This window comes from Rhipicephalus sanguineus, chromosome 2 (genome assembly GCF_013339695.2).
Source record: "Rhipicephalus sanguineus isolate Rsan-2018 chromosome 2, BIME_Rsan_1.4, whole genome shotgun sequence".
NCBI classification, from domain to species: domain Eukaryota; kingdom Metazoa; phylum Arthropoda; class Arachnida; order Ixodida; family Ixodidae; genus Rhipicephalus; species Rhipicephalus sanguineus.
This window is the reverse complement of record NC_051177.1, coordinates 82,040,841-82,060,802: the sequence shown is the minus strand read 5'-3', so window position 1 is coordinate 82,060,802 and position 19,962 is coordinate 82,040,841.

Here is a 19,962-nt window from a genome sequence, read left to right as displayed (position 1 = left end):
GCGGAAAGCGCAGCGCAGTCACAGCGAAAGCTGGAAGAGCGGCATTTCTACAGCTCGTTATAAACTTTCTTGTGGCTACTAATACAAGTACACTAGCAACGTACCCACTACGCCACAAATCATAATTTTTGTGAAGTTGGGAAGCACCCACCACGACATTATTCGTCATCTGCGGAGAACCGAGGTACCATCTGTGAGGCATTATGTGCACTTTGTTGATGCGACGGTTTATGACGATGATGTGATCTTTGGTCCTTGGAAGGTTACGCGACATATGGTCAGGCTAAAATTGGGATTCATTAAAATTAAGTCTTTATTCTAATTCTCACTGTACCCTCTATTAGCACGTTAAGAAATTCACCGTCGATAACGATTCTGCCTAATGGGAATTCGGAGCACAGCATCTTGTTGGGGCAATGCCAAATGTGTTTGTAGTTTTGGCTTTCCGCAAGGTGTCGTCTACTCCGTAAATGATAATTTTTGTGAAGTAGGACAGCAGCCACTACGCCATTATTCGTCTTTCTGCGAATAATCGAGGTACCCTCTACATATCTGTAAGGTATTATGTGCACTTTGTTTATGTTACATGTGGCTGATGACATTGAAGAATTATGGCCGAGCACTTTGCAGAGCGTGGGATGCATTAAACCACACACTCGTTGCGCAATTAGCATTGTGTGATGACTGGTTGTTACTTTACTCTTCTGCCACGCTACATTACATCGGTTAACGTGATTCCTTGGCCGACGAGACGCCTGTATAGGGTCTTTTTGCAAATGAGCTTCAAGCGCCAACGTGGCTCTGTGGTAGAACATTCGACCGCCATGCGGAGGGCTCAAGTTCAAATCCTATTCGGTCCCTGGGTATTTTTCTTTTCATGTTATTTTAGATGTGAAGCATCTTATGGCGGAGTTTTTCCACGTCTTTTGGTTACGGCGACGGAAACGCCGCTCAACGCAGGAACGGGAGTCTATGACGTGCGCTCTAAAAATTCAGATTATAGATCCGCCGGACTCTTGGCCCATCCTCCTGATTGGGCAGGAGCCAGTCATCCCAGGAGCATCAACATCGTCATCATATACGCTGACATTCGGTACTCATACTATGGTACAGAAAAGACGAGTTGCAAAACCTTCGAACCTGCACTACAAAAATTTATGCAAAATGGCGGTGCGTCCCATCCTTGCTACTGTAAAGGCGTTCATTGATCGCTGACGTAAAGGTCAACCGGTAGCTCGGTCAACGGCCCAATTCACGAACACCGAGCGGTGTCCACAGGCAATGCGCAGTAGAGACAGACCCGCTAGATAGTACTGGAGAGGGTGCCCCACTAAAGCGTTCCTCTTCGGTACACTGCGATTGTTCCGTGCCGCATGGCGTTTCGCGTGTTCGAGCAACGCGTAGGCGCTGGTTTGGCCATGATGAGGCTGGAAGGGAGACGCAAGACGCGTCTGCCTTCTAGTCCAGATATGTCCACGTGAACGTTACCCTGAAAGAACGGAACGCACCGCCACTGTGCATGAGTATTACAGCGCCGCTCCTAGGCTCCCGTTCCTGCGTTGAGCGGCGTCGCCGTTGCCGTCGCCGTCGGTGGCGTAACCGGTAGACATGGAAAAGTAGCCGATAGACATAAAAATATAAAATGAAAGAAAAAAAAATTGGCAGATCCCAAGCCTTCTGGGAATCCGTTTCATGCGAAGCATTCAGTGAGTAGCGGTCCGTGCTGCATTTTTTTTCTTTGATCCAAGCGTCACGAGGTGGATTCACGTGTGTGTGTAAATGTAGTAGTTGTGTGCACATCGTGGGCTTGCGAGGCACGTCGGCAACACTAGCGTTTAAAGGGTAACTTATGGTCTGACGTAACGTCCACACTCACGCTAGAGCACAGACGTCTGTATTATCGAAACGAAGTGCTCCTTGCGGTGCGATGATGCGAATATCATGGTAACTTTCGTTAGCGTATTCTTCCGGGGTTGAGCGACGCTTGAATATAGCTTTCTGAATCATAGGAATAGAAATTATAATGTTTATCAGACTGCTCTAAATGCGGACGCAACACTGGAACCACAATTGAAGTTAACGAGAACTAAAAGACAATAATGCCACGGAAAGTATAGGGGATGTTATTTGTAGTAATTAGGATATAAATGTGAGGAAAGTAAAGTGGACGAAAAGATAACTTGCCGCCGGCAGGGACCGAACCTGCCACCTTCGAATAACGCGTCCGATGCTCTACCACTGAGCTACGGCGGCGGTCATCTTCCTGTTCCCTTTATGGGGTTTATATGTACATTTAAAGGGAGCGACAACTGATTTTTCTCGACCCATGTTTTACGGCGTGACAGAAAGCTCACCCTTCGCAGTGTTTGTAGCTGCAGTAGTTAATCCCAAAAGCACGTAGTTATTTTACAAGCAGTATTTTTCGATCTGAAAGGCTCTAAACACGGATGCACCTTTCGTCCAGCAACGCTGAGAATTGATAGCGATGCCGCCAGCCCTTCTCGCGATTTCTATAAGCTATCGTTGTTCTGCTTTCGCAGGAGTTTCTCTAACTATGCTTGAGCACCTTTATTTATAGCTTTCCAACTATTTTTGGAAATAACAAGCTGTTACAATGACATGATGTAGCATAATACACCTTCCCTATATTTGTACCGGGTTGTGTGCGCATGCGTTCGAGGTTGCCTGCGCCTGTGTCATGGGTGGCTAGTCCCGGCGTTGTTACTCTCTCGATGCACGAGCCAAGCCAAGTCATCGAAAACGTCACTACGCATATGCGCGGCCGCGCCGAGTAGCAGCGCGCGTCATTTCTGAGACGAAGTGTAGGTAGCAAAACTATGTCGCTGCAAAATCTTAGCGGCCTGGAAACTGCGTGCACGGTTGCATGAGCACGCTGAAAAGTTGGTCAAGGCGCGCTGACGAGCATGGGATCATTACGTCACGCGAAGGCAGCGCCACTTTAAAGCGTACTACTAACGCAGGCCTATATGTATATTTTAATGACATAATACCTTTTAATATATAGAAACGAACAATATTTCAATACTAACAAAAAAATCGTCAACCGTGTACAGCACTCAACGGTCACGTGGCCGGTTTCATCGGATCGTTCATGTTTTTGCCGCCATAGGCGCCACAGGTCATTTCTCGCGACTTTCAATTAAGAAATAAAAATATAAATTCACCTCGATCTCAAGAAAAAAAAACAGGGTTGGTTTGAGTTGATGCGACGGACAATCTTTCAATCAGTGGAGTCATCTCATTTCATGTTCTGGGCAGTTGTCGGTCCCTTTAAACATAGGAGTGTTAGCACCGATCGCAGCCATCGCGGCGAGTGTGGAACACTCTTTTAAAGGCGAAGCATTTTTTAGCGAACCTACGGCACTTTGAGCGTTTCTTTCTTTCTTTCTTTCTTTCTTTCTTTCTTTCTTTCTTTCTTTCTTTCTTTCTTTCTTTCTTTCTTTCTTTCTTTCTTTCTTTCTTTCTTTCTTTCTTTCTTTCTTTCTTTCTTCTTTCTATCTATCTATCTATCTATCTATCTATCTATCTATCTATCTATCTATCTATCTATCTATCTATCTATCTATCTATCTATCTATCTATCCGCCTACGTCTGCGTGCTCTCATGATCACCTCCTTAACTTGGTGTAGACCAAAATTGGCATGAGAGGGTAAGAGGATTTGACAAATATGACTGTCGCAACATGACATAGAGAGAGAGAGAGAATTTATTTACAGAAAGGCAGAGAGGTCGGCCTGAGCTATAGTTTGCTCTGGCCTGCTACTCTACACTGGGGAGGGGGGACAGGGGAGCGAAAGAGTGATGAATGACGATGGTAAGGTAGGGAGATGAGAATATAGTTCGTGACGCTGGGGCAAATCTAAAGACGTGCATCCAGTCCAGTGGCTTGTAAGAAGGCTACGACTGCATCGATGACCACACTTGTGCTGCTGACGTCAGGCCAAGGACCTAACACAACCTCATCGGTTAAAGGCCTACTATGATACTGCCCAATCGATGAGATCAGTTTTTGTCGTTCTCGTGCATACGCTGGACAGGCGCAAAATATATGTTGAAGTGTCTCTGGTATCCGACAATGACCACAATCGGGACCTGTGTCACTGCAGCCGATCAAGTGGGCATAGCGTCTTGTGAATGCCACACCAAGACGAATGCGGTGAATGATGCATGTCATATTTCGCTTCAGCTTGTGAGGCATACGAAACTTCATTTCTGGGTCCCATTTATGAAGCCGCTTGTGCCGGCGTTCTGGTTTGTTCCAGTGTTCCGAAGTGTAGGTGCGCATTACTTGCCGAAGTAAGGCGTTAGTGTCTGCTCGCGAAAACGCAATGCACACTTCCGGGGCATGAAAAACGCTATGCGGCACGGAACAATTGCAGTGTACCGAAGAGGAACGCTTTAGTGGGGCACCCTCTCCAGTACTATCTAGCGGGTCTGTCTCTACCGCACATTGCTTGTGGACACCGCTCGGTGTTCGTGAATTGGGCCGTTGACCGAACTACCGGTTGACCTTTAAGTCAGCGATCAATGAACGCCTTTACAGTAGCAAGGATGGGACGCACCACCATTTTGCATAAATTTTTGCAGTGCAGGTTCGAAGGTTTTGCAACTCGTCTGTTCTATTCCATAGCATGAGTATCGAATGTCAGCGCATATGATGATGATGTCATGCTCCTGGGATGACTGGCTCCTACCCAATCAGGGGGATGGGCCAAGAGTTCGGCGGATCTATAGTCTGAATTTTTAGAACGCACCTCATAGGCGCCCGTTCCTGCGTTGAGCGCCGTCGCCGTCGCCGTAATCAATAGACATGAAAAAGTAACCAAAAGACGTGGAAAAACTCCGCCATAAGATGCTTCACATCTAAAATAACATGAAAAGAAAAATACGCAGGGACCGAATAGGATTTGAACTTGAGCCCCCCGCATGGCGGTCGAATGTTCTACCACAGAGCCACGCTGGCGCTTGAAGCTCATTTGCAAAAAGACCCTATACAGGCGTCACGTCGGTTAAGGAATCGCATTAACTTATGTAATGTAGCGTGGCAGAAGAGTAAAGTAACAACCAGTCATCGCACAATGCTAATTGCGCAACGAGTGTCTGGTTTAATGCATCCCACGCTCTGCAAACTACTCAGCCATAATTCTTCATTGTCATCAGCCACATGCAGCATAAACAAAGTGCACATAATACCTTACAGATGTGTGGAGTAGGGATGGTCGATTAAAAATTTTAATCGATTAATCGTTAATCGATTTAGCCTTTAATCGATTAATTGCTTTCGGTAGAATGTTTTAATCGATTAATCGATTAATCGACATTTTTTATGCGTGCTTTAAAACCGATATCTCATTGTTTGAGAGGCATCGTTCGTGTTCGATATGGACTGAAATCTTTATCAGACGCGCTGACGATCGAAAGTTCCCACTTTCGAAAGTGTCGACGACGGGCCCCTTGTGTTCAGTGTACGCAAATTTCCACTTTCGCACAGTGGACACAAGGGGCCCGTCGTCTTTGGTTGATGTCGCGGATTCAAGCATCTGTGGCCATCATTCCTGGACTATTTGGCAGCAGGTCGTATTTTCTCAAAGCCTGCCTACTCGAGCTCATCGAAACCGGAGGCGCGCTCGGGGACCACACTGGTTGGAAAGTCGCAGCTGAAACATACAGTGTGGCGGAGGGTGAGGAAATCTCGAGAAAGGTAAAAGACAGACGAGGAGGAAGAGGAAATAAATAAGACGCTCGCTCTCGTAAGCATGGCATCTTTTCTCGGTTTGTCGGTTAGATATATATTGTGGAAGCCCTACATAATACTATAATTGCGGACTGACGCGATCTTTTCCTTGAGGTCACCCATGCAGAGATTACACAGAAACATACTGGCCATCAAACAGACCATCGGTGCAGGCAACTGCGGGAAATAGAGTGACATGAGTTTCTGCCTCCCGGCTAGAACAAACGGCAGCAGCGCCAGTATACTCCGCAGGTTTCATCTGATCGTTGCCTTAACACGGCGCCACTCGCACCTTTTCAATCGTGCGTACAGCCTGAACTGTGAGCGCTATCTCATGTTTCAGACATTACAATATAAATTTCGTGACTGTCCTTCTTTCTTGTCACAGCAGAAGACGGGGGCCTCTAGCTGAAAGCTGTATTTCTCCCTAAGTAGGCGACCATACAGTATTACTAAGTGCTACAAGGTTACTTCTAAAATAGTAATGCACTGGATGCTAGACGTTCGGTAAACCGACGCGTAAAGTTACATAAATTACATAAAATTCTATAAGACCTTTTTCACAATTCGCGAGTGCGCATTCCGCGCTACATGTTCTCTCAACTAATGGCAGCAACTTTCGTGCTTCAAGTGGAGACGAGGTCGTAGTTGCACGTGCTGGCGTTTGTCTATTATGCGTGTTCGTGTCAAGAGAGCCGAGTCTACATTTTCCGCATTCCAGCGCAAGCAAACCGCGCTCGAACACTCTGTTTGAAGAAGTCACTAGCTCCCATTAATTGGACTAACTGCATCGCAAGAAAGCTAGCTGAACAATTATGAAAATGGTATAAAACGTATAAGACGGACAGTTGGGCTAGTTGGTATACAGCTTAATAAAAGATGGTTACTAGCGTCCTTGTCTTCTTTACGCTAGCAAACGTGTCTTATTATGTATATACGGATTACCTAATCATCTCCCCATCATTGTACTTCATCATTCTTTTTCCCCCGTTGCGTTTTCCCCGGTGCAGAGTAGAAGGCAGAGGCGTACTAGCTCAGGCCACCCTCTCTGCCTTGTAATATATTTTCTCTCTCTCTTTCATTGGTAAACAATATTTTATTTGCTAAAGAGCAAAACAGAACTGCACTAAGGACGAGTCAGGAAACAAGCAGCGCATATTACAATGCCGCACTTACACAAAAAACGAGTAAAATCTGAGGGTTGAATAAAATACAAAGAAAGTTGCGATTGACACTACAGGCGACGAAAACTATTCGTTTATCAAATGTAAAGAGAGATGCGTTTATGCGGCAACACGATGAAACAGCGCGGCGAAAAACGAACACGAACAAAATAAGCAACAAGATGATGCGCTGGCACGTGTGGAATTTACAGAAAAGAATAAACTTCTGTGTTGAAATTTGGCGAATCGCCGTGCTGCTAACTTTCTCAACAGTCCCCTTTTGTTTTGTTTCATGGGGTTGCTGCTCCGAACCACATGCATTTTGCTACTGAGCGAATAAATGTCAGTTGCCCGGGATGCTCGGGCGACAACCGACACCTCCTTTGGGTCGCCACACATCCAGCATGCGAAAAAAGGCGCTTGAATGCTACTGACGTAGCAGGAATTGGCAAATACTCCATTGCAACGTGAAACACATTATCTAGGCCAGTTCGCATGCTGTGCCAAGTCTCATGTGAATTCGGATTGGTGCGGCGATCGACTACAGGGTTACTATAGTATGTCTTGAACTCAGAAGGCATTTGGTTCATCGGATCGTCCTCCAGTGCAACTGGTGCAACGCAGTTGCGTAGAAGTGCGCGTGGTGCGAGCAGCAGTAGACTGTGAGCCGGAGAGAAGCGGTCAAGTTCATTTCTGCCTCGATGGTGGGGAGCCGCCTCCTGCCCGGGCTTGAAGCATTGGGGAGTGCTTGGAGTGGGACGCCGTACGCGACGGAGATCAGGGCGACATCATATCTTTTTCTATGGGGTATGGCCGCCGCCACCTCCGGGCTCGTTCTGCTAGCGCAGGAATATGCGCTGTAGTGGAATCAGTGAAAGAGAGACGATGTGCACGGCATCTGCGTCTCAGGATAGCGCGCCTCGCAGTCATGCGCTCCAGCCAAGGGGCGAGTTTGGGGGGCGGGATTGGGGGTGCCGTAATCGATTAATCGAATAGTTTTAATCGATTAATTCGATTAATCGAGCGGTGGAAATCAATTACGATTAATCGATTAATTGTGGACCTTTAATCGATTAATCGATTAATCGTTCATCGATTTTACCATCCCTAGTGTGGAGGGTACCTCGATTATTCGCAGAAAGACGAATAATGGCGTAGTGGCTGCTGTCCTACTTCACAAAAATTATGATCTATGGAGTAGACGACACCTTGCGGAAAGCCAAAACTACAAACTCATCTGGCATTGCCCCAACAAGATGCTGTGCTCAGAATTCCCATTAGGCAGAATCGTAATTGTCGGTGAATTTTTTAAAGTTCTAATAGCGGGCGCAGTGACAATTAGAATGAAGACTTAATTTCAATGAATCCCAATTTTTGCCTAGACAATGTCGCGTAACATCCCAAGGACCAAAGACCATTAAGCCAGGATCACATAATTTAAAAATTATTAGCGGTTGATGTGTCCACTAAATCGATGTGACTCGCATATGAATTTCTCTACAGCATTGCTCATATAGTGTGTCCACTTTGCTCGACCCCATCGATGAGAACGAAGTACACGTACTGCGAAACGAAAAAGACTTCTTGAATCTCATTGTGCTAAGCGGGGGATAATTTTAACAATAGACGCTATTCTCACCTTCGGTGCTTCGGATTTGGGCGTCAGTCACAGGAATGTTTTTGATGCTGTAATTGCTTCCCTCCAGGAAACAAAACGAATGTGTTTTTAAGTTCTTAATTGCAAACCTGTTCCGATAATAGCAATGAATCAATAAGAAAAAAAATTAATAAAAAAGAAGACGTTCGGTACCACATTAATTTCATTATTCTAATTTCTAGTTAGGAAGAGAAGTCTGGGCTGAATGTAGAAATAATTATTGCACTAGTTCTTTTTTTTTTTTGCTTGTCTTTTGTGTTAACTTAGCAGTTTTAAATCTTCATATCTACAATTCTTGGCCAATCCCCCAGTGTGGGTATGAGCCATGTGTAGAGGCACATAATCATCATCATCGTCATCATCATCATCATCATCAGCGCGGGCGTCGATCTGTAGCAGATCTCGTGCATCCGTGGCTCGAACGCGATTGTTGGGAAGACAATCTTGCGGTCAGGACCGCAACGAGGTCGCTCTTCAATGCGTTTGCAAAATCATCCGCCGGCCTCTCCTGCAATGTAAGTAGGTCTTCAGCCAATGCGGTGAGCGATTCGCCCCTGATATACCGTCGTTGTTGGTGAAGGCAGGGTGGTTAACGAAGCGTTCTTATGTTCGCAGCCAGCTTCCACCCGGCCCCCAGGTCAAAAAAGTAAGCATGTCTTCAGCCGATGCGTTCAGCGATTCGTCCATGATAAACCGTTGTTGTTGGTGAAGGCAGTGTGTTTAACGAACGCCAGAGCGGTGTTGAGTGAGCCCAGCAATTGATGACTTAACGCGCTCTCTGGTCGCGCCACGTCGATAGATAACGCTCGGCCGTAGGCTTTGAGAGGGATCGCGTTGCGCGCCCTTTTACGAACTCGCCGTCGGCGTTTTTCAAACATAAAACTCGCACGGTCCCTAATGCATTCGCCTAAGACGACTCGAAGGCGAAAGGCAGCTTCTTTTTCTTCTTAGTCGATGTATCGGGCCTCCTTCGCGTCTCTACGCAAGATTTCTTCACCTAACGCACTTTTGGTGTACTGGTCTTGGTATACAAGCCTTGGTATACGGCGCGAACGAGTCGTTCCAATCCTTGTGCGTAGTCTGATGTTGTTTTGGCACATCACAGTTCGAGCTTAAATTGCAGTCTGTATATTATTTGGCATCCCCGCTTTATCCGATATGCTTATTACGAGTTGAGAGAAGTTCATGCTGGAAAGCAGCGCTGCCTTCGCGGCATATGTCGAGCGGTGGCGGACGAACACGAACCGCTATCGCGCTTGCCTATCCACTATTTGGAGCATGTGTTTGGCGTACAACTTTGTCGGATATACCAAATGAAAAATAAACTGTGAAAAAATGATTCGCGGGGTCTTCCGCGCACCACACCATGATTGGAAACTCTGACCGCGAGGCTTTTTGTTCCACAAAAAAAAGAAAAAAAAAACATCAGGGTGTTATTAGAAGTGGTTGCCAATCTCTTTAAGACAAACTGCTTGAATGCGCCAGCAGCACTGCCTTGGAGACAGGGGATTTGCCAGAGGGGGCGTTAAGGAGCATTCAGCACCCTCCCGCCAACATTTATGTAATTTGTGTGTGTAATATAAACGCACGCACGAACTCACTTAAGGAGGGTCGGATCTCCCCCTTTCGAAAACAATTTCTGCCTACTCCCCTGCTTTGAGAATACGGCAAATATTTACCTGCGATGTACGCACCAGCCTTAAGACGCCATGACGTCTCCAAGTGGTCGGATTACGTGTTCTGCGCTGAGAGAGCGTAATTCATCAACGCTGCTCAACACGATACTTCACGAAATTGCGCACAAAGGACTCAATCACGCGCACATGAAAAAAGACGCAAGCACGAGCGTGTGCGCTTTTAATGTGAGCGAGATTGTGTACATTGTGCGCTGCTTCATCAAACATCATGGCTCACCAACTAGCCCATCAGTACATACCAAGTCTGCCCGACTAGTTTTGCAACATTGCTGCCGCATGACAAGGACACGTGTTTGTAGTCCTTTTAAAACCTCAGTTGGGGTTCGGCTCGTACAGGTTTAATTAACACGTACACGTTTGAGTGCGCCTCTCGCCTGTACTGATCCCGATGTAAGTGCGCGTGATTTGCCAGATGTGTAGCTATTAGCGTATTGATGATGATAGCGGGCGTGGCTACTTGTCATGTGGGCTGAAAAGCGGACAAAATCTGGATCTGGCGGAAAAAGTTACGTGCTTTAACGTGCTCCGGCGGAATACTGTCCGCTGTATGGGGTACAGCCAGCGCGCAGTGCCCGCAGTGCACGAACGTTTGTTTTTGTTTTCTGCGCAGTGTACCCGCCAGCACTAAATGTCACGGCAGTCATACTGGACGCGAAGAATTGGAAGATGTACTACATCTTCTTGAGGTATCGTCCACTTTTCGTTTCTTTAATGTTAAAATGGCAAATGTATCTGCTTCTAATTATTAATATGCGAGTACTAACTTTGATAATGCAGTCTTCTTCCATAGCATCGTTCAGGAAGAGGTCGAAGATGTACTTCGTCGAATGCACTTACATATTTCATTTGCTAAATATATATATATACATGTGCGTGTGTGTGTGTGTGTGTGTGTGTGTGTGTGTGTGTGCGCGCGTGCGTGCGTGCGTGCGTGCGTGTGTGTGTGTGTGTGTGTGTGTGTGTGCGTGCGTGCGTGCGTGCGTGCGTGCGTGCGTGCGTGCGTGCGTGTGTGTGTGTGTGTGTGTGTGTGTGTGTGTGTGTGTGCGTGCGTGCGTGTGTGTGTGCGTGTGCGTGTGTGCGTGTGTGCGTGTGTGTGTGTGTGACTACTCCTCATGAGGCTATTTATGCACGGAAGAATGTATACAGGGTGTTTATTTTAGATGATACAGATTTTTATATAAAAAAAGCCTCTGACCGTAAGGCACTTGTCGTTTTCGCGCACGAAATACTTCCCCGCAGGTGAAATGACACTGTTGCGACGAATTAACCAAAACTCGTTAATTAACTTTTTATTATTGACTTGAGGACAGGCGTTTATATTACAAAGTTGTAGTGCGTGCCATTTTATGGCATATCCACTTTTTAGTAATCACAACTTTACATTCTACAAACAAACTTCCGGTCACCACGTGAGAGGAAATACATGGAATCGTATTTGATACACAAATTTCAATCCCTACACCCATCAGGAATAAATCTAGCACGTGGTAATTTGGAATCATTAAAAGCCATAGCATGATTTCTATAATACTAAGAGACATGAAGTACGCTCAGCTTTCAAAAACCTTAACCTATTCGCAAAATAAAATCCCGACCAGCTCCCATAATGCATTATCAATTTTCTTTTTTAATATCTCTTAACCTTGCATGTATAAATGTGCACATACGTGTAGATATTATACTCTTAAGATGTTCTCATTTTCTAGTGAATGCGAACCACGGTTTCCTTTCCCCTCTACGCGCTCCAAAGGCCGCTTCCGGCCAGCATTGTCACAGCGCTCCTCTTCTCAGGAAGTTCTACGAGTCTTATTCCGATTGTTCCCCACCGGCCGCCCCTCCTTCCTTTCTCCTTTTTTTTTCCCTCTTAGTTGACGGGCGCCCAATTTTTGGAAGCCACCGACGACACTGGATGCATATGCCAGCCAATTACTTCACCCATTAAGCAGGAGCTTTTCAGGCAACCCTTTCAATATCACTGAAAGTAGGCAGGCGGAATTTTAAACGTACGCCGCCCGAGTACCTCCTTTTTTTTTTCTACCTTCTGCAGCTTCTTGGCTGACATTTAAACGTAAACCGCCCGGTTTTTCTCCCCCGCCTGTAGTTTCCTTCCTCACCACCTTCTGCAGCTCTTTGTGATGGCTGCACTCTCCCTCTCGCTTGGTTGTACCCCTCCCCCCCTTTCTTTTTTTTTTCTTTCTTTGCAGCTTCCTTTAAATCTGATATGGCAGACCTGAACGTGTTTGCAAACTCTCTTGAAATGTGGCAAGCGCTACACTCCTCTGCTTTCCAGTTTCTCTCTTTCCAGGCAGAAATTACCAACAGCAACAGACGCGCCACCGCTGGACATGACGTCATCACTAGCCCAAAAAAACTAACACGCCAGGGATGACAAGGCGCCTTTGACAAAGATAGGTCCCCTATCGAAACGTCGGCCAGCCTGATCTGAGGCACTTTCTCCTGTTTTGAAACCTATAACCTGTATCCATCTGTCGGCTCCCTTCTTGATCAAAGGTTGCACGTAGTTAGAGATATTCGTCATAGAATTTCATGGGCGAAACCGAAACTGATAGCGCTCGGCACGCACGAAGCGTGACCATTGTGCTACGGTAGACCGGAACTACCCGTCACATGGGGGTGACGAAATTTGAATGACGGCGCACCGTGGCCGTATGTTTACGTGAAAAGCTGCAAGCCATCCCGGCATCGCCTTGCTTTTGCGCGCAGTGTTTGGTGCCTATCTAATAGTTTCAAACTCTGCATGGAAAAACCGCAATATCTAGCTTTCCTTTATCTGGGAAGCATAAAAAACAGGGACAGCCACTGCGGCGCTTGTTCTTGCAGATAGGCTAAATAGTTTTTCTCGCCTCTTTATAGTTTAAGAAAGAAACAGAAGGCACCACCCATCGCACGCAAGCATTAGGCCGTCTACTACTGTATTTCAAGATGCTTGCCTATTTTTCTGGCCGCGGTGGTCGCATTTCGATGGAGGCGAAATGGTAGAGGCCCGTGTACTTAGATTTAGGTGCACGTTAAAGAACACCAGATGGTCGAAATTTCCGGAGCCCTCCACTACGGCGTCTCTCATAATCATATCGTGGTTTTGGGACGTAAAACCCCAGATATTGCCTATTTTTCTGAGCAGATTCTTCTTTTGCGCGCCTTCGTTCAAATTTCATCACTACCCTGTCACGTGTCATTCCGGTGTTCCGCCTCGCTTTGTCCACGTCGGGCGGAATCAGTTTCGGTTTCGCCCTTGAAATTCAAGGATGAAAATCTCGAACTACGTGCAAACTTTTTTATTTGTAAAAATAGGTGTGCCATGAATTGGCACGCTCCACAACTTTGTATTATAAACACCTGCCCTCAAGTTAAAAAGTTAATTTACAAGCTTTTCCTAATTATTCGCGTCAACGTCATTTTAGCAGCGGGAAAGTATTCCCGCCTCGACATAGAGCTCATGAGCGAAAACGACAGGAGCCCGACTGTCATAGAATTTTTATGAAAAATCTGTATTGTCTAGAAAAAAAAACACCCGGTATATGTTCCCATACGAACACCAGTGTCTGTTTTACTTTTGTCTTTTATTCTACATCCGCTTGGCAATTGATACCTGTACGTTATGTAATACATTGTCGTTGCCTTGTTTTACTTCTTGTGTCAGCTTTCTCCCAATTATTCGTAGTATTATTCTACCCTTGCATTTATTTTTCCAATGCAGCCACGCTGTCTGACGAATGTACAGCGTGGTGCTGGAGGCACGACTCTCAAAGCCTTTAGTCTTTTGCATCACGGCAGTCATGTATTGACAAAGAAAGAAAGAAATAAATAAATAAATAAATAAATAAATAAATAAATAAATAAATAAATACATACAAAGTCCGGCGGAACAGCGTAGCTGGGCGGCCTTCCTTAGCATTCGAGCCAAGCCTAGCCAAGAGATAGCCAGTTAAACCAAGATATAGCCACAGAGGGAGGGACAGTTAAGCCTGGGAAAGTCAAGTTGAGGCTCTTCTTTCTTTCTTTCTTTCTTTCTTTCTTTCTTTCTTTCTTTCTTTCTTTCTTTCTTTCTTTCTTTCTTTCTTTCTTTCTTTCTTTCTTTCTTTCTTTCTTTCTTTCTTTCTTTCTTTCTTTCTTTCTTTTGACCATAGTAACGTTATCTTATGGTTTCCATAACTGCATGTTTATTGTATGGTTCCTATAAGCTCAAGGTTGCGCATTGATATCGATGAACCAGCATGCAATTCAGTTCCGCGCTTATGTTTATAGTCTCCATAATCATTACATGCACTGTATGTCGCATTAAAACGGAGTAGAACGTTTTCGCTGGTGATCCTGAAGCCACCTTTTCTCTCTTTTCAGCATTGCTCTTGATGTCTTTTACGCGATTTTATACGGCATTGGTGAGTTTACATGCATAAGCTTTCATCTATGCATTCTTCTGGGTGACTGAATACGATATGGTTAGAGTTGAGAGACGCTTACCAGAGCAATGTTATTCCTAACAAATCAAAATGCTCCATGCGCAACTCCGACCGCCTGGTACTTCGGTGTTTCACGTGAACGGGTTCGGCCGAGTGGTGAAATTCTGTTTTGTTGTGAAGCGAATTTTATGCAAAGTGGCTCTGTGAAGTCTAAGAAGCTAATTCAATGTTAGCAACGGCATAAGTTCCGTCCTGTACGACGAGTTATAGCAGGCAGCTTTTGCTTATGTCTTTCAAAGGTCGGAAATGTAAGTTTCGATGAACCTTCATGTTCATACTGCATTTTGCCCTCCGGAAGCTATGCCCGAATTACAACGGCAGAACAGAGGGAGAAACAGCTTGACAGATCGACGCAGTAATGTCGAGACACAAGCTGTTGTACGATGCTCGTTGATCGAAGGAGGATCATCGTATTACGGTGGAGCTGTTATAGTCGAGCTGTGTACCCCCGCCCCCAAAAGATTGCGAAACGCGAAATTTAAGAGAAAGCTATATTCCCGCTTTGTCTCAGACCATAGCCTCAAAATAAATGTTCCAGCCTGTAGTAGTGCCTGCAACCTATAAAGCTACCCGCTAGGTTAGAAGCGCAGTGCAGTAACAGAGAAGAAATTCGCGTTTTCAGTGGAGCCCGCGTTTCGAAAACTTTTGTGTGGCGGGTGGTCCGCAGTGATGTCCTTCGCAGCATAGCCAAGCCGGGTGAGGGGGGCAAGCGCGACGCGAAAGGGAAAGCATAGCGTACGTAAGCCAACCGTGGGCGAGAGTGAAAGCCAAGCGTAGAATGGGTGGGATGGGGAAGCGTGGGTGACGAGGAAGAAAGAGAGTAAAACGTAGTAAAACAATGGGAGTGTAAAGGCAAGTAATGAGGGAGGCGAGGAGGGAGGAGGAGAGTGGTGAACGGGAAAGGAAAGCGAGGGTGAGAAGGAAGCGAGAGAGTAAAGCGTGGTGAAGCGGCGTAGGACTTGCGTCGCTGAGGCTTTCCTTCTGCTCCGCTGTCTATTGGCGTTTCTGATAGTTAAGCCATGGCTAGAAATTTTAACTGCGAGTGTGACACAGGTGGAAATACCGATTAAACATTCTATATCGCTTTTGCCGTAGTGGAGTTTATAAATGTTAAATGTAAATAGATTGAATGAATGAATGAATGAATGAATGAATGAATGAATGAATGAATGAATGAATGAATGAATGAATGAATGAATGAATGAATAGCTCATTAATGACGGACTGGAAGGCAGTGTACGTATGTGTGAAGATTGATGAGAAATATACATGGAAGCTAGGGTGGATTTACATTCAATTACGAATAGGTATGTACTCGTTCGCTATCAGTACTGGCGGACGGGTGATATATTATGCGCATTAGATATTCCCGTTGAGCGTCGATCGTACTATCGCAACTTCGCCGTGCACCGATACAAAGTCTAGAGATCAAACAACACAGTAAATACAAGCGCAGTAAATACAAGGATGTTTTGTGATTGACGGCGCTTTACTTTTGAACCTCTGAGTAACGATTTGCCGACAATCTTTTTCCTGCAGTTGCCTACTACACCCTCCGCACGGTGCTCGAAGTCGTGCTCGTCTTGTGCGGGTTTACCGCCACCGGCCTCGCTGAAGGCACGCCAGCTGCCACATTGGAGGGTCTCCTGGCGCCCTTGCCTTTCGGGATTGGTCAGGGTGTCATCACACTCCTGACAAACGCCGTGGCCAACGGAATCCACCCAGGAGTGACGGGAGGACTGCTGCTGCTTCTGGCGTGGGTCTACCATGCTATCTTCTCGTAGGCAGCGGCCTTGCATAGAGCCCTCCAGCTCCCCTCCCCTCCCACTGATGGATGAGGAGAAAGAATAAAGATTGTCTCCGTCGTTGATTGAGCGAGAATCCTTGTCCATTACCGAAAAATTGAGGATTCAAATAATATAATAAGAACCTTAGGTTCCAGTGAGAATCGAACCCAGGTCATCTGCGTGGCAAGCTGGTATTCTTCCACAGAGCCACGCTATTACGTGAAGCTGCTCCGCAAAACACTATGAATGCCACCTATAGTGGAAGGAGTTTCCTTAACGCGTGTAGTATTGCGTGACAGAAGCGCAGAATCGCGCCTGGCGTCCGAAAACGTGCGAGCTGCGCGACGAGTGGGTGTTCTAAAGTCCCACCAATTACAAAGCGCTGAGACATATTTAATCATCATCAAGTGAAAAAGAATCGACAGTCAGCAGCTGCGTAGGTTCGCGTGTGCCCTTATACGGATGCGTAGTGGGCCCTTCGCTGATTCGGAAAAGGAGCAGTTATGGCGTAGTGGGTACTAAACAACTTTCCTACATATTCTAGGAAAATTTGAAACGGCCAATGTTACGTGCACAATCATTTGTTTCCTTACGGCACGGTTGAGGCATGCACCGAGAAACGAAGCAAGGCTAACATTTGAGATGGCGATGCGCACGGGGCCCGATTACGCTAGCGCGCTCTGCTCTTGGAGGCGAAGCTCAAGCGTGCTCCAAGTTTCTTACTCTCCACTGTCGGCTAGCGTTTGCGTCTGCTTTGCGTTCACGGGGGGGATTACCCTTTAGGTGGAGCCTCACGACGGAAGTGAGGTGGGGTAATACTAAATGCGAAGCATTTCTTGGCGAAATGGTTTCTCTGGACAGAGAATTGTCATATCAAGGCCCGTAAATCTGATGACAGCAGGGTCTTTTGGATAAATGCGGAATCTGATCTCAGCATATTCACTTGACGCTCAGTTCAATTTTCACATGCTATGACTTTCGTCTTATATCATGATGTCATTGATTCCTCTCGAGGAATAAAAATCACTGCTTGCCAGTTCTGCTTGTTCTCTGCTGCACATCAATGCGCGTAGTTTGCCCAAAACCTACGACAACATTAATGCATTTACTGACGCACCCTGTCATTCCTTTAAATTTTTATGTATTACTGAAACCTGGCTAGGATCTTGTGATGGTAATCTGTATGGATTTCCATCGTACAACTCTGAATATTGTCACCGCTATTCTGGTCGCTACGGTGGCTCGGCTATATTTATATCATCCGAGATTAAGTACAAACGCAGGTTTGACCTATCTTTAAATGTTTTGAACTGTAAAACCGTGTGGATTGAGGCTGACTTTTCCTCTTCTGGTAATCTGAATAAACTGATCATTGCATGCATTTACCGTTCCCCATCTTCATCTATACCGAATTTTCTACACAATCTAGCTGCAGTGTTCAACATTATCACTGCTGGAAATAAGAATGTTGTTCTGCTTGGTGACATCAACATTAACTTAATGGATACGGATAATAACAGCACCATAACATAAAGTGATTGTTTTCTTGGTTTCGGGCTTGAGTCTCTAATCTCTTCCCCTACTCGATTTTCACCCAGTTGAACTACTACCCTCATTGACCACGTTTTAAGTAATATCACACTAACGCCAAGCGCAGGAGTCATTGATGTGCTTATCATTGATCATCTTCCCGTATTTGTAAGTTTCACCGCAAATATACCTCGCTATAACACGTGCCATTTCACCTCAACCTTGAGTCAGGATAACTTTATCAAAGCAATTCGTGGCACTGACCTGACTTCCATTGGCAATTTGCAAAATCCTGAAGAAGCACTAGACAAGTTCCGCGCCTTATTTCTAAAAGCTGTGTATGGATGTACTAAAACTGTCAGATGCAAGAAAATATTCAAGTTTTCCCGTAATCCCTGGTTAACTCAAGGTTTGTTAACTATAGTATGCGAAAAAAAGATAATCTCTACAGGAAAGCTAAAAAACAACCATTTAATATAAGGCTGATACTTCGGTATAAATAATATAGTAGCATGTTGAATAACCTTCTCAAAAAGTCAAAACGACTTTATTATGAAAAAGAACTCTGTAAGGCGAAAAATGACACAAGAAAAAAATGAAAACTTTTCAATGACTTTTCAAACAGACCTTAACTTTATCAATATCACTGATAAAGTTAAGTATAAACAGGAAAGCTGTACTGAGTCATCCGATATAGCTGAGTCGTTTAGTGATTACTTCTATGAAATGTACAATAATAGGCCCAAAGTTTTGTCGTACCCTCTCACCCGCTGTACCCATTCATTGTTTTCTCTTTCCTGTAACCCTTGATGAAGTCTATTCTACAATACTAAATCTAAGAAATTGTAGCACCGGGCTAGATAATATATCGGCGTTTCATTTAAAGCTTGCTGCTCCATACATTGCAGAAATATTAAGCAATGTAATTAATGTCCTTTTCGAACGTGGTACCTTTCCTAGCTCACTAAAAATGGCTAAGTTAATCCCTGTGCGCAAAAAAGTCACAGTTTCGCCGCAACGGCGAAGCAATGAATGCGTTAGCAATAAATTGGAATGTAACGCGAAGAACGGAAGGCATCTCGAAATTGCCAGCGCGTCGCTCGAGCCCAAAGGACGCACGAAAAGAACGCACACAGGACGAGCGCGAACTATCATGCGTCACAGCTCGACACTTGAAGCGCACTGCTCAAACATAAAGAAGGACGCACGAAACGAACGAACAGGTACACACAGGACGAGCGCGAACTGTCACAGTTGTTACTTATTTCTGTTTGAACAGCGCGCTCCTTTCGCAAACGCCGCCGCTGCAGCGAGCGAAGTGACCTTCGTACGCTTTGCGACTTCAGCGCGGACATCGCGGGGAAAGCACAAGACATACAACCCCCCGCTCCTACCCCCCCCCCCCCCCACCCCCGACCGCCTGCTTCTTTCGTCGAGATAGCGCACGAAGGCGACCACGCCCTGTAGGGCGAAGAGCAACGGCGTTAGCAGGAGCGGGGCGACGATCTTTAAAGCGCGTAACGCGCGCACATCGCGCCATCTATGTGGTGACTAAGAAAGCATGCTGAATTAAATGGTGTATATAAATAGCTCGCCGTTGGCAGGCACAAAGACGGTACTTGCATGAGAATTGAAACTTGAGCTAGTTCGTACGGATTCATCATGATTTAAGCAGCGCACTGACGGACGAGGACAGAGAAAAAGAAGGTGCACAACACGGGCGCTAACTCGCAACTGATTTTATTCGGAAGAACATGCTAATAAAAAGGTGAAGAACAACACACAAAAAAAGGAACAGAAACATATAAACTTTGTGATCATCAGCAGGTTCCGCTTAGGTATTGAAATTCTGCCTCACTTAGCGCGATAGATGGTAGACTGATACATTTTT